The sequence below is a fragment of the Grampus griseus genome (assembly GCF_964374135.1).
Source record: "Grampus griseus genome assembly, chromosome: 14".
NCBI lineage: Eukaryota > Metazoa > Chordata > Mammalia > Artiodactyla > Delphinidae > Grampus > Grampus griseus.
In genome coordinates, this window is record NC_139008.1 from 12,775,974 (window position 1) to 12,789,455 (window position 13,482).

Below are 13,482 nucleotides of genomic sequence, written 5' to 3' on the forward strand. Positions count from 1 at the left end.
TAAAGTGGGAAGTGGTAATGGAGAACAATAGTTCTCAAGATGCCTTAACTTTGTTCCTTATCAACAACCCAGCAGTTGGAGAACGATAAATCGCTGATTTGTCCTGCAGACTCTAATAATCAGTGCATGTTTAGTACTCACAGCATTATGGTCATAAACCAAGCCTTACTCTGCTGTGGGCTTTCTGTAAAATTAATAAACGATCAAGAGGACAAAATTTAAATACGTGCCACCCCATTAACTTTCTTCCAAACTGCAATATAGAGTAAGAGAGGCTAATGATATAGCAATACATTAAGGGGAAACTTAAATCACTGCCAATAGGTTTCTGGTCAGTTTTCATTTGTAGCAGTATTGTTGGAAATAATGAAATTTAAGGGAGCTTCTAATCACGGGCTTTACAGTGGTGTATACTTTGAAAGGTATATAAATCATATAAACTATTTGATCTCTTTCTCTCCAATGTAGAACCTGTTGTAGGTGCTTGTGTGGTAATCGCTAAATACAGAACGTATGCTTCCTGTCGTGGTCTCGTTCTGTGTTACACGGAAGATACTTGGTAGCTTGAACAGGGTTGGGCCTTCATGAAGTGAAATACGAAACCACCCTGGCATTCTATAGTTGCCTTGGCTAGCATTTTTGCTAGCTGGTTGGTCACACATGTTTCCAAGTGCAGTTATTCTGAGCTCCCAGATTATTTTAGAATTGGAACCAACTGCAGGCTTCAAATAGTACATTATGTTTAGGCTTCCCTCTAGGTGTACATGCTTATGTGATTGCTGTCACTCCCAGAATTATTGTCCTATTGAATTTTATCTTTTTTTATTGCACAATGGGGTATTCCAGTTTTATGTTTCATCATATATTTTGATGGACTGAAAGCTTGTATCAATTTGTTGTCCATCATGCTAAAGCCCAATAAAAGAAGATACACTGCAGTTCACAGCGTACAGGGCTCAAATGGAAAGATACGTCATTGCTTATTGATCATTTTGACGAGGGAAGAGGTTGGGTAGATGGTCGTGTGTCCCTGACTGATAGGAGGAGGTGGAGCCCGAGGCCGGACAGTTCACCAAAAGGAGGTCCTCTGTGTTTCAGTGACACCCTGCCCCACCCCCTCCCCAGGCCCTCCAGCCCACATGACCGTGTCTCTCTTTTGCTAACTTGCTGTAAAGTTGTGGAATGTGTTTCCCCTCTCTGGGATCAGGCCTGGCAGGAGAGTTGGCTCTGGGACCTGCACTCAGGCCCTGCTGCCCTCACAGGGCTGAAAGGCTCCCCTTCAGGGCCGAGGAGGAGTGATCGATGACAGGCAACATCCCCGTCCCTCTGCCTCTTCCCTCCTGCTCCCCCGGCCCCTCTCCCTTTTCCAATCAGACGTCTCCCACGTTCTTATTTTTGTTTACTTACAGAGTGTGATTTGTGGCATCTCTTCGGTTGTGAATAGTCGTCCTGACAGGGTGCCTTTCTTCTGAGCTGCTTTTCTGGGGGTGATTTAGTTGCCTTGAAAGGATTAAGGTTTCTTTGTGTACACTAAAATCAACATAGGCTTTTTGCTAAGCTTTGCTTGGGAAACCACACACAAATAAGCATTTTAGTTGATAGCAGATTATTCCTTTGCCCCTTATTTCCATCAGAATGGCCTTTCTTTTCTCCTCCAGAGTTTCCCCTTAATGCCTTATGCTAATTCCTGTTGGTAACATGAATGACAAGAGCCGGAATCAATGCAAATCCAGGTGCTGCAAAGTAGATGGACTGGTATCCAGCACCCGCCCTCCCCCTGGAGAGAAAGAGATTAAGGGGGGGGGCGGGGAGGGGGGGAAGCATGGGGGCAGTTTTGTTAAGGGGATTAGTATTCAAACTGCTAAGTATCAGGAAAACAAGTTCAAAAAGAGATTCATTGTATAGTGATAATGTCAATAATTGCTTCAAGACAGGTGCAGAGTCTTGCTATGTGCATGTGGGTTTGGGTCTGTTTTTACTCTGGGTAGTGGCAGTGTTTACTGGATGGATGGTTGACAAGGCCTTCAAGGAACTGTCAGCTTCCTGCACATCAAGTTCAAGTTCTCCTGCAAAGCAGCCTGCCCCCCTGCAAGTCAGGTCTCCCGTCTCTGTCCAGTATTCTTAGCCAAGAGCAATAAAAAGCAATGCAAGAAAGGGCAAATTTATACCAGGTAACAAACACCACTGGGAAGATCTTCAAAGCCTCGGTTTATTGAACAGTCTGACGAGTGCAGGGAAGCTGACACGTGTATTCCTTCTCCTCTGGATGTTTAAAGCTACACATCACCTCTCGCTCTCAGCAGCCCCACCGGGCTCTGGCCTTCCAGAAGTGTGGCTTTCAGCCGCTGGCGAGATTACGCTTGCGGAGCCCGGTGGCAGGCGGATTCGGTCCATAAAATTTCACTGTGGGAGGGCAGTGCTAATCTCACAAGCTGATTGTGGTGGGGCCGGCCGGCTGGGCGTGGGGTGCACAGCTTTGATGTCTGGGCTGGGCGGTTGGGGGATGGGGCTGTGGCTGAAGCAGCAGGGGCCGTGGCTCAGGTCCCATCAGTCTGTTGGTGAGCTGGAGTAAGTCGTTTCGCCTCTTTAGGTCAGAATTTTCAATCATAGCAAAACCTGGTCCTGGGCCGACGTCTCTGGTGGGGATAAAACAGTTAGCTGGGGAGGGGCGGAGGGGCTGAAGCAGCGTAGGTGCCGTGAACACATTGTGTGTCCCTTCTGCCTGTTTGGTTTTATTTTGACTCTCTCGGTGTTGTAGAGTCTGTCCAATTTAACAGAGGACCAGCAAGATTTTTGTGTTTAGGTGTTCCCAATCGTTGTTTCCTTCTGACGCCTTTTATTTCCCACTTTGAAACAAATTAATCAAACGGTGCGTGCTTGCATGTACACAGGACATGCCCAGTGAGAACTGAGCTTGTCCAGAGGGGCGGGGAGATGAACCTCCAAGTTGCAGGGCTTAGGGTTGGAGACAGAAAAAAATAGTTTAACTTTAATCAAGGTCCTGGTTGCCTTATTTAATCTTTATGTGTTTAAATGTTTACAGGATGTTCATGTGAATTTTATGAATCCTTCTGTCTTTGTGACTCAACCATCTGCCAAAGAAAAAATTAATTTTCCCAGTGAGACAGAGACACACAGAGAGAGACTAAGTTCTTGTCCATATTTAGTTGGTTGAACTGCTGTAGGAGCAGTAGGATTTGTACCCCAAATTCTAGACTGTTTATCCTTAAAAGGAACTAACTTGTCAGTCAATTCAGTGTGTCCAGCCAGTATTTATTACCCTTCTTTACCTACTCTAGGTCCTACTTCTCAGGGGTTTTGCCACTTTCATACATAGGCAGAAATGCAGAAAATGAGTACTTAGCGGACATGACTATCCTGCCAGCCCTGGTGTAGGCCCACGGTCTAGTTTAGGGGTAGAGCAAAGGCCCTGAATTGCCTCTTTTCCAGGATCTGTCCTGCAGCTAAGGCAAGTTAGAGATGAGAGGAGCCAGGTGGTGTACTTCACCCCATCACTCTCACCCCTTCTCTGGCCGTCATCTTCGTCCTGTGGTAATGCCGGCCCTCCTGGGGAGAGGTGCCCTGAGCTAACTGAGAGAGAGCTGCGCGTTTCCAGATAGCTGGGCTGGGGAATGACCCAGGTAGGGATGAGGCCCCTGCTTTGTGCTCCCTTCTGCCGTGAGCACCCCCATCTACTGAAACGTATACAGCAAAGGAGCAGCCACCCACCCTCCGGGGTGGGACCCCACCTCCCCTCCCCCAGGTCAGCCGTGGGGACGCTGGTGGACACTCACTCACCATGATGAGTGCCAGACGGAACACTGGGGCCACCTTGAGCTCTCTCTGACCAGGGCTGGTTTTCCTTTCCCAGGCCCCACCAGACCGACTAGTGGCCACACAGGCCTCTTCTTGGGGTCGATTTTGTGCTGAGGGTTTCCTTGGGACACAGATGAGGTTGGAGCCTTTAGAATTAGTAGGGCCTTTGGGTATCTTTGACAATATGGTTTTATCACCAGCATAGAAGGAAAACCTGGCTAAAAAATTGGTTGAGATTTGAGATGAAGTGAGAAAAGATGCTGCTTGGTGGGTTGAGGTTCAGTAACTGAGTACGTAATAAAATCTTTCATGGAGATGATCTCACTTCATTCCTCAGGTTTAGACATAAAGGGGGAATTCCTTGGTTTGGTGACAAGTAAAGGTAAGAGTTATGTTACCACCAAGGCCCCTCCCCTAAAACAATTCTGTGCTTTCTATGTAAGTGAAAACAATGCAATTGAGTGTGGGATAGCTTTCTTTAAAAAAAAAAGATATAGAGTTTAAAATCCAATTATAATAAAAATATGGAGACCATTTTACAATTCCTTGTAGTGTCTTGGGTTTCATTGTAAGGAGAACATGACATAAAGCTTATTCCCCACGTGCAGAGGAGTAAACTGAGCCCATTTTAGCCTCTACAAATTAGTCCCATTTTTGTACTGTCTTAAATCCTACATAAGGGAAAGTTGGACTGTCACTCATTCTTCATTTTTCCTTCTCTGGATCCTTTTTGTAGTTTCAGAGCGTTTTCTTGGGTCTTTGGAGGATAGAGATGTCTGATCCAGGGGAAATACTATTGAAGGGTAATTGGTGCTTGATTGAAGACAAAGGAGTTGTGAGTGGTTGGGTTTTCCCTCCCACTCCACACTGCAGAGAACACGTAATCAGCTCCTTTTGTTATGGAAATGGACCTTCCTGTAGGAGCCAGACTCTTACATACAGAATTTGTTGTATAGAATTATTCCTTGAGAATTCTTGGAAACAGAAACCTTGTATTCTTAGTGTGAAACCACCGGGAAGGGTCTAAAAAGATTCCATGTGGTCAGAAAGTGTTTCCCCCTGGATATTTTTCCATCAGCTGCTACCTGGTCTTTCCCTGACCTTGTTCGTGAGTATGGTGGGGAATCCTGGGTAGATGTTGGATCCCCTTACTGGAATTTTAGCTCAAGGGGTGGAAGATATTCCGAGCATTTGAATTGATCTTGATGGTGTCTTTGGAGTAGAACTCTGACAGCGATGCCACTTTTCCAGATAAAAGTAGGCCAGATCTCCTGGTCCTGAGCGCCCCTGTGAGCTGGAGCAGGCTACAGGGTAACGTTCTTTTAGTCGGATGATCACATGCCGCTGTTTAGTTTTGAGCCCACCAAAAAGCTCTTCCCTTACTTTATTTATTGATTGATTGCTGCTGTTCTTGGAAAGGCTTTTCTCCATACTTGGCAATATTAGCAAAGAAGCTTGAATGTTGATCAGCGTCACATTTCATTCTGTTCATATTTAGTGCTTCGTAGAGGCAATGATGTCAAATTCCCTGTCTCAGAAAGTAATCTACATTCATAGTAGACATTTGGCACAAAAAAATATCAGATCAGTTCTGGAGAGTCTTTAATGAGAACCGTTAAATGACAAAGGGCCTCCTCACTGGTAACAACCTTCAAGTGCGTGGGGTCAGCCTCAGGCCTGGAGAGTTTCCTGCATGGAGGAAGCTGGTGGCTATCCCATGGCCTCTGGATTATTTCTGGTTTCTGACAACTGCACAAAAATGTTGTTTTCTCTGAAAATGTATGTTTATTTAACTAGGTTTCTTTTTGCTTCACAATCTGGATTCCATTCACTCAGTTACCACTCCAATTAACTAACAATTATTTAACATTAACAGTAATTACAGACGCCAGTTAAGCGCCTACAGATGTCAACTGTTAGCTTTGTACCTAATCACTCAATGAAATGGAGAAAGTTCAACAAACATCAATTAGCCAGGCAATTAGTATGAGTTAGGAAAGAGCATGTTATCATGTGTGAGCTGATTCAATTTATTTTATTTTGGCAGTAAAACACACACAGGCGAGCGACAGTAAGTTCCTCAGATAAGATAAAACTCTATTGTGTTGCAGCTTACATAAGAATTCTTTCCTTTCCTGTGCGTAAGTCAAATATGCACTTGCCTGGAATTTATTTAACTAACAAAATTTGTCTCAATTACTCAGAAAGTCCAGCAATGCTCAGTCTCAGGAAGCAACTTTGGTGAATTATGAATCCAGTGAATATGCTGTATAGGGAAATATCAAAATTTTTCAGTGGAAGAATGATGGATTCCCACTCAAGTAATCTCCGTGCATTTCGAATTTTTACCAGTTTATTCTTGAACCTATGGCGGAACGGGCCCAACAGGGATTTTATTAATTTCATGGTGCCTGAACTTTTTGCTCAGCTGTCTTTGATTTAGCCTGGGGCAGCCTTCAAAATCTTTTACCTACTTCCCCAGTCTGTGCTTGAAGAAAGTAGAAGTGGCTCTCAACCGAGGACCCACTTCATGAATTCACCAAAGAGATCCTGGGCCCGAATTCAGATATTCTATCCCACTCCCCCACCCCACCCACAAACTTGACTTCCATCAGTTGCCTGGGTGTCTGGACTTGCTGGGAAAGTGCATCCTAAAGCCTGCTTATGTAAGGTGGCCCATCACTTGGTATTTGGAGGTTCATTTTACCTCCGAGTGGAAAGCTGTCCATAAGTGGCTGTGCCTCTGGTTCCCCTCCTAGACATTCTTTCTCACCAATTCCCGAAGCCTGTGGGTAGGAGTGGAAGGGGCCAGTCCTTAGTGGGGTGCTCTGTCAGGTCGCTGTGTGTGTGATGTGCAGAATTCTACATTTGAGCAAACCTCTCAGCGTTAACTGAATCCAGGAGTTGAAATTTTAATATTGGGAGTTCCCTGGTGGCCTAGGGGTTAGGATTCTGGGCTTTCACTGCCGTGGCCCAGGTTCAATACCTGGCCGGGGAACTAAGATCCCACAAGCCACACGGCCAAAAAATAAATAAATAAAATTTGATATTGTGTTGACTAGAATAGCTTAGGAAGAAGAGCTGCCGTGTTCCACGTGCTTTTCTCTTATAAATCTTTTTTTTTTAATTTATTTATTTTTGGTTGCGTTGGGTCTTCGTTGCTGTGCGCGGGCTTTCTCTAGTTGCAGCGAGCGGGGGGGCTACTCTTCGTTGCGGTGCGCAGGCTTCTCATCGCAGTAGCTTCTCTTGGTGCGGAGCACGGGCCGTAGGCACGCGGGCTTCAGTAGTTGCGGCACGCGGGCTCAGTAGTTGTGGCTCATGGACCCTAGAGCACAGGCTCAGTAGCTGTGGCGCACGGGCTTAGTTGCTCCACGGCACGCGGGATCTTCCCAGACCAGGGCTGAAACCTGTGTCCCCTGCATTGGCAGGCGGATTCTTAACCAGTGCGCCACCAGGGAAGTCCCTCTTATAAATCTTTTGCCAGTGTTCAGCACCCAGCACACTGGCATGGCTGTCCTGGAGAGATGTCTTTGCCCTTCTGTATCACTCAATAGGACCTCTGTTCATCTGCTTTGTCACATTATGCTGCAGAGCTTACAGCAACAAAGGTCTCGTATCAGGTGTCAGCTGCGGACCAGCTGTGGTTCTCCTTGTTTTTATTCTGGGACCCAGGCTAGAGAAGCAGCCCTCATCATGGTTATCTTAGTAAAAGGAAAAGAGTAGAGACAGAATCATAGAACACCTCTTTCAAGTTTCAGCTTGGTTGTGGTGTTGGGCATTTCCAGCCATCTCATTGGCCAGAACAAGTCCCTAGGACTTTCTCCACCATGCCGTTCCAAAGTATTCTGTGTTCCCTGGAAGTTAGTAGGAACATTCTCTTGACAGTGGGGGGTCTCATCCAGGTCTTCCTGGCATTCCAGGATGCCCCCCCCACCCCGTGATCTGAACAGGTGCTGCCAAAAGCATCATGGTGACCGCATTGCAGCGATGCTCAACTTTAGACATCTCTGATTTCCTTCCCTTCTACTAAGACACGTTTCCATACTTCCACTCTCCACGCCCATTCTTGTGCCTGTAAGTGGACCGATTGTTACTCTTCGGCCAGATTTTATTAGAAGTGATTTAGGATTTTCCAGCAGGGGCATTTCCCTAGCAACCGATGATGTAAGCATGAGACCAGTCCATGCTGAGGTGGGAGAGGCGCCAGTTAAATAAGGAGTAATGTTCTGTGGGTGCTCAAATCTTTTCTGACCCTCGTAAACCTTGTCTTATAGAGGAGGAGGTAGAGAGCACATCATTGCTTTTTCTAAGAGTCCTTTTGGAGAGGGAAATGTCTCAAGTGTGCGGTGTTAATAGGCTGATGTGGGAGGCGGTTAGATTGCGATGCCTTTAAAACCCACTTGGAAAACATTTCCCCCTCTTATCTATCACCTTTCACATCTCTCAGAAGAGTAACACTGAAACCTAATTTTAGCCAGGATTACATCATTTTCTCATTATCTGTTTACAGCCGGGGAAGGCTTTTCCATAGCAAAGCTCCTCTCACCAAAAGCCCAGTCATGTAATTCCTTTCATTTTATACCAGTTTTTGATTTTTCCAAGTGTGGACTGTCCTCTGCTGGATGTCTTGGGCTGATCTCTGAAGGCTTCTTTATCCATGAACTTCATCCATAGACTTGGGTTTGACAAGGAGTCTTCCTCTGAGGTCGGATTTGTCATTTGTGAAGTGAATGACGTCAGGGTTCATTCCGTTTCTTCCTTCAGTTGGCAGAAAGTGGAAGCCATATTGAAATGAATTCTTTTGTTCAGCAGTTATTACTGAGGGAGTTCCCTGGCAGTCCAGTTGTTATGACTTTGCTTTCCAATGCAGGGGGTGTGGGTCTGATCCCTGATCGGGGAGCTAAGACCCCACATGCCTCACAGACAGAAAACCAAAACATAAAACAGAAGCAATATTGTAACAAATTCAGTAAAGACTTTAAAAATGGTCCACATCAAAAAAAATCTAAAATAAATTATTATTGAGCGCTGATTCCATAAAAGGCACAGGAGATACAGCGGTGAACAGATCGCATTAAACATAATGACCAGAAGCATAAGAGCCTAATATATGTTAAGATTCGAAAAGAGACTTTTTAAATGGTGTAATGGGAAAGAAGCCTTAAGACCTTTTTAGGAGGGAAAAACTGATCCAAGGTGAGCCCTGACGGGTCAGCAAACCAGAAACAGACCAGCCATCAGACTGCAGACGATGTCACCCTTTCAGAGAGGGGTTCTGTGGGCACAGATGTGCCAGCTTGTGCTCACAGTGAGACTAAAACCTGCCCCTTAGAACTTGCCATTGTAAAAATGGATGCTGTCTTTGTTGTTAACTTAGTTAAGCTATTGAAAAGATTTGGGGGAGAATTGTAAAGGTCTGTGTATAGCCTATCAATAGGGCCTCTTGATTTCACGTTTCCTCAGTTAGATTTTGTTGCTTAAATGTTTGCCAGGTTGGCATACTGCGCGGAGGTGGCAGGATGTACCACAGCTTTTAGTTATAGAAGATCCAGGCTCAAGTCTGAGCTGGGCTGCTTGTAACCACAAGCAAATCACTCTATCAGACTGGGTTTTCTCGTTAACTTGAGAAAGTTGGGTAGACTCCAAGATCCCATCCTGGTCTAAAGGCCAGAGTTTGCTTTGGAATGTTCTAGGTCCTTCTAGAGCCTGAAGCTTGTGCAGAGGGCATGTATTTCCCAGAGAGCTGTGAATGAGACTGTGGACACTTGCATTTGGCAGGAGTGTCATGACTTCAGTCCTGAACTATGGGCAAGAATAGGGAAGCAGAAACCTCTCTTCGCTCCTGGAGATTCCATCTCTATTGGAAGCATCTGAGAGGCAGGAAGGTGGGGAGCCTGGGGGTGGGGGGAGCGGGAGGGGAGGGAGTGAGATGCTACCGTTTGAATACCAGCTGTTAGGTATTAACCTCCCTCCAGAATTAGAATAACAATACGGAGTCCTCCTGCCGGTTTGTGTTTGGAGTGGTGTTAAAAGAGGTGTTTTATCTGCTTAGTAAATGTTTATAAAAGCCCAGAGTACAGAGAACCTAGCTGCCGGTTCCTTTGTACTTGACTTGAATGACTGACCGGTTCCAAGGCCGAGGATTGCTACAGGTTAGAAGAGGGTAGGGCTGCGGGCTTCATAGCAGAGCAAGGCCCAGCCTTGGAGAGCCCGGAGGCAAGCTGGCAAGAGGCCTCTTTTTCTACAGAGTGACTCATTTTACCAACTGTGAATTGAAACGAGGCTTGGGTGGACCATTCTCGATCATCAAGAGAATGTCACCACCTCGCCATCTGTTCTCAACTGTCAGCAGAGTCTGCACCAAGCAATTCATCAGAGCTCTGCTTCTTCAAAAGTTAATCTAGGCCTCCTTGACTGAAGCAATCTTCCTTCCTACTTTTCATTTGCTACGAGGTGGTGATAATATCAACTTTTTCTCCCAATACGCATTTGCTGTTTGCTGGATTTTAGCTTTCTTCACAGGCTTCTCGTGTCTGTTGGGGAAAGGTTTGTTTCAGAGTAAAGAAACGGTACTTTCAGTGTCTTGCCATTGCCCAGGAGCTGGCACAGACTAAAGCTGTGAGTGCATTCAGAGGAGGCGCTGTGTTCATTTTATGGGTAACAGATCCGTCGCCTGTTGCTTAGGAGAAGCAGGTGTGTCTGGACCATCGCCCTTATTTTCCGAGACTGATGGCTGTGGAAAGGAAGAACGTCACTGACGAGACACTGAGAGTCTGAGACACCGCCTCCTGGATTGGAAGCGGGGGCGCTGCTGCTGTGGGCTTTGGTCGAATATCTAATCAAACTAAATGATGTGGGTTTGGTTTTTGCACTTGGCTGTAGGGGCCACGTTGCCCTGTTCAATGGCCTTTTCCCAGGATGTTAGACGTCACATCAGTTTGATTTCTGCTCCCGTGGGAAGTGCAAAGCCCTGACTTACACAGGAAACCTGGGGAGAACTGGTTAGAAGATGGCGCTCCATTTCCACTTTGGCCTCGCGGGAGCAACCGGTATTTGCCCAAATGACCCAGGACCCCTGTTTGGCCAGAGCCTCACCTGCCCAGAACACACCTTTGGGTCAGGCTGGTGCCTGGTTTCAGCCCTTTCCTTCTGAGGGCCTCTGGGTGGAGGAAGGAGCTCTCCTGTCTCCTCCTCCCCTATTCCTCCAGGACAAACTCGAAAACTGCCTACTACCAGGTTTTTTTTTTAGCATTTTAAAAGTTAAGGCGGACTTTCTGAGCCTTCGCAGCATCCTGCCAGGTGTCTTATCTTATTCAAATATCCTAATTGCTACTCCGGCTTCTCAGCTGCACATCATCCTACCACCTAACTGACAAAATAGACCTTCACCTGAGGGCCTCATTATGCTTCCTGCCGGTGCATCAGGCCAAAAATACCTCCCCAATACCTGCTCGACATCTTGGGCTTCCAAGTGACAAACAAATAATTGGGTGAAACAAACCCTGGGCTCCGAGCAGCTGCCATGGGTGTCGGAGCACAGAGGAGTCCATGACAGTAACAGTCACGGCGCTGCCTGGTTCATGTCACAGCACATCTTTGAACAGTGGGTTGTGCTGACACCAGAGAATGACAGCTTTGGAAATGGCGCGCTAGTTACCGCGGCAAGAGAGGCCTCTCATATAGACCGTGACAAGCAGCTGTCATTTCCATACAGGTGAACAGCTGACATCCTCGCACAGGGAGGGTTGCAGGCAGGTAGGGCTGGACTGGGGAGAGAGGAGTCTCAAGTGCTGGGGACCGTTTGCCTGTGTGGCAGAAGCTGGCCTGGGAACACGCACGCACGCACGCGTGCACACATGCCCCCAGGTCTTCTCTGTCGTTCTGTAGAATTCATCTGAGAAAGGGCTGCAGGAATAGTGTCGGCTTTTGAGGATAGGACCGAGGCCACGCTGCCACTGGCCCAGCCCGACGTGCTTAAAGACCTGCATTTCAAGTCTACGCCCACCTCTTCTTGACGTGTCACAGGTTGGTTTTCCGAGCCCAATACTTAGTTTTATAGACTATGGGGAAGGCAAAGTCTCTGATGATAAGGAACTAACTCGCCATTAAAAGGAATGAATCCAGTGGAATTCAGGTGCAGGATCAAGTCTAGAAAGCAATTCTCCAAGTGTGGCCCCTGGACCAGCAATATCGTCATCCCCTGAGTAGCTGTTAAACGTGCAGAATCTCCTACAGAATCAGAAACTCCAGGGCCGTGGCCCAGGAGTCCATCTTGACCAAGCCTTCCAGGTGCTTCTGACGTAGATGACCACCGGACAAGATCAGGGAAGCACAGTTGGCAGTGAGATTTCTGTAAATGCTCAGATGACCCGCGAATCCCTGGGTGAAATCCATACTCCTGTTGACCAGGGAATAAGCCTGTTCACTGTGGGACAGCCTTCGTATTTATTTATTTGTGACGCCAGATGCACTGGATCTGTTGAAAGTAACTGTGGTCCTACCGTTGGACTCAGCTGTCCTCCTCGCCCTGGATTTGCAATCCTCCCCCTCTCTCTAGCCTGGTGGACAGGGCTCCTCCCGCATGTGGTACCATATAGATGCTAGGCCTGTAGTCAGGGCTACATTATGAAGTGAAGCTGTCTGATCTAAGTGGGGTTTGGAACCCTGACCTTGGGCCAGTGTTACACCGTAGCCAGCTGAGCTACCTCGCTCAACTGCTTCTCAAAGACAAACTGTCCCATCTAGTTCCCGGTTGACAGACGCCTGCTGGCCATCTGTAGGAAGGGTCATCACAACACAAAACACCCACGTCCTGCACAAACGTGCCGTGATGACCAGTAACTATTTTGTAAACAAAGTGCCGCGTACATTCTTTTTTAAATTTCAATAGCCAGGAATGTGGAATGACGTACAGCAGTGTTTGAAATCTTTTTTCCCATCCATGCAAAATATTATAATGTTTTAAGTCTGTAAAATTATCTCTAAGCTGGGTTTTCCCCCAAAATGTAGTACCTAAATACTAAGGCTTTTTTAGGTGTCCTTCAGGAAGGGGCCTCTCCCAAGGCTCAATGGGTTGAAGTAGCGGCTCTCAGACTGGAACCCGCGTCAGAATTACCCGGAGGGCTTAAGACGCACCTTGCTGGGCCCCAGCACAGAGTTTCTGATGCAGTGGGTCTTGGGTGAGGCTCAGGAACTCAATGAGGGTTCTTGCGTTTCTGACAAGTAATCAGGTGATACCAATGCTTCTGGTACCTGGAGCACACTTTGGGATTCACGTGTGTGAAGGCTTTCTACAGGAAAACTCTTTTAAATGCCTTTTCCACTCATTCAGTGAACATCTGAGTGTCAGTTCAAAATCCAGGGTCTTTACATGGGAAATGAAATGTACATATGAAAGTGAATTCAGTGTTACCACGGATCCACGTCAGGCGCTTTTAAAAAAATTGACATCATCAAACTTACTTAAACATAAAAAACATTAGAATGACCTCCCCCCCCCACGTACCCATTATCCAGATTCATATTTATCAGTATTTTGCCACGATCGTTTTTAGGTGATAGGATATTTTAAAGCACATGTCAGGCATCGTGTCATTTCATCCCTACATACTTCAGTGCACATCTGTTTAAAATTTTTTTTTACATCAACACATCCCGTTATCACAG

General features: G+C 46.5%; 1 protein-coding gene across 2 annotated transcripts in view; it reads left to right on the plus strand.

The window, feature by feature from the left end:
- Positions 1 to 13,482, plus strand: part of AUTS2 (activator of transcription and developmental regulator AUTS2) — a 1,112,396-nt gene that overhangs the window by 1,027,419 nt on the left and 71,495 nt on the right. The window lies entirely within an intron of this gene.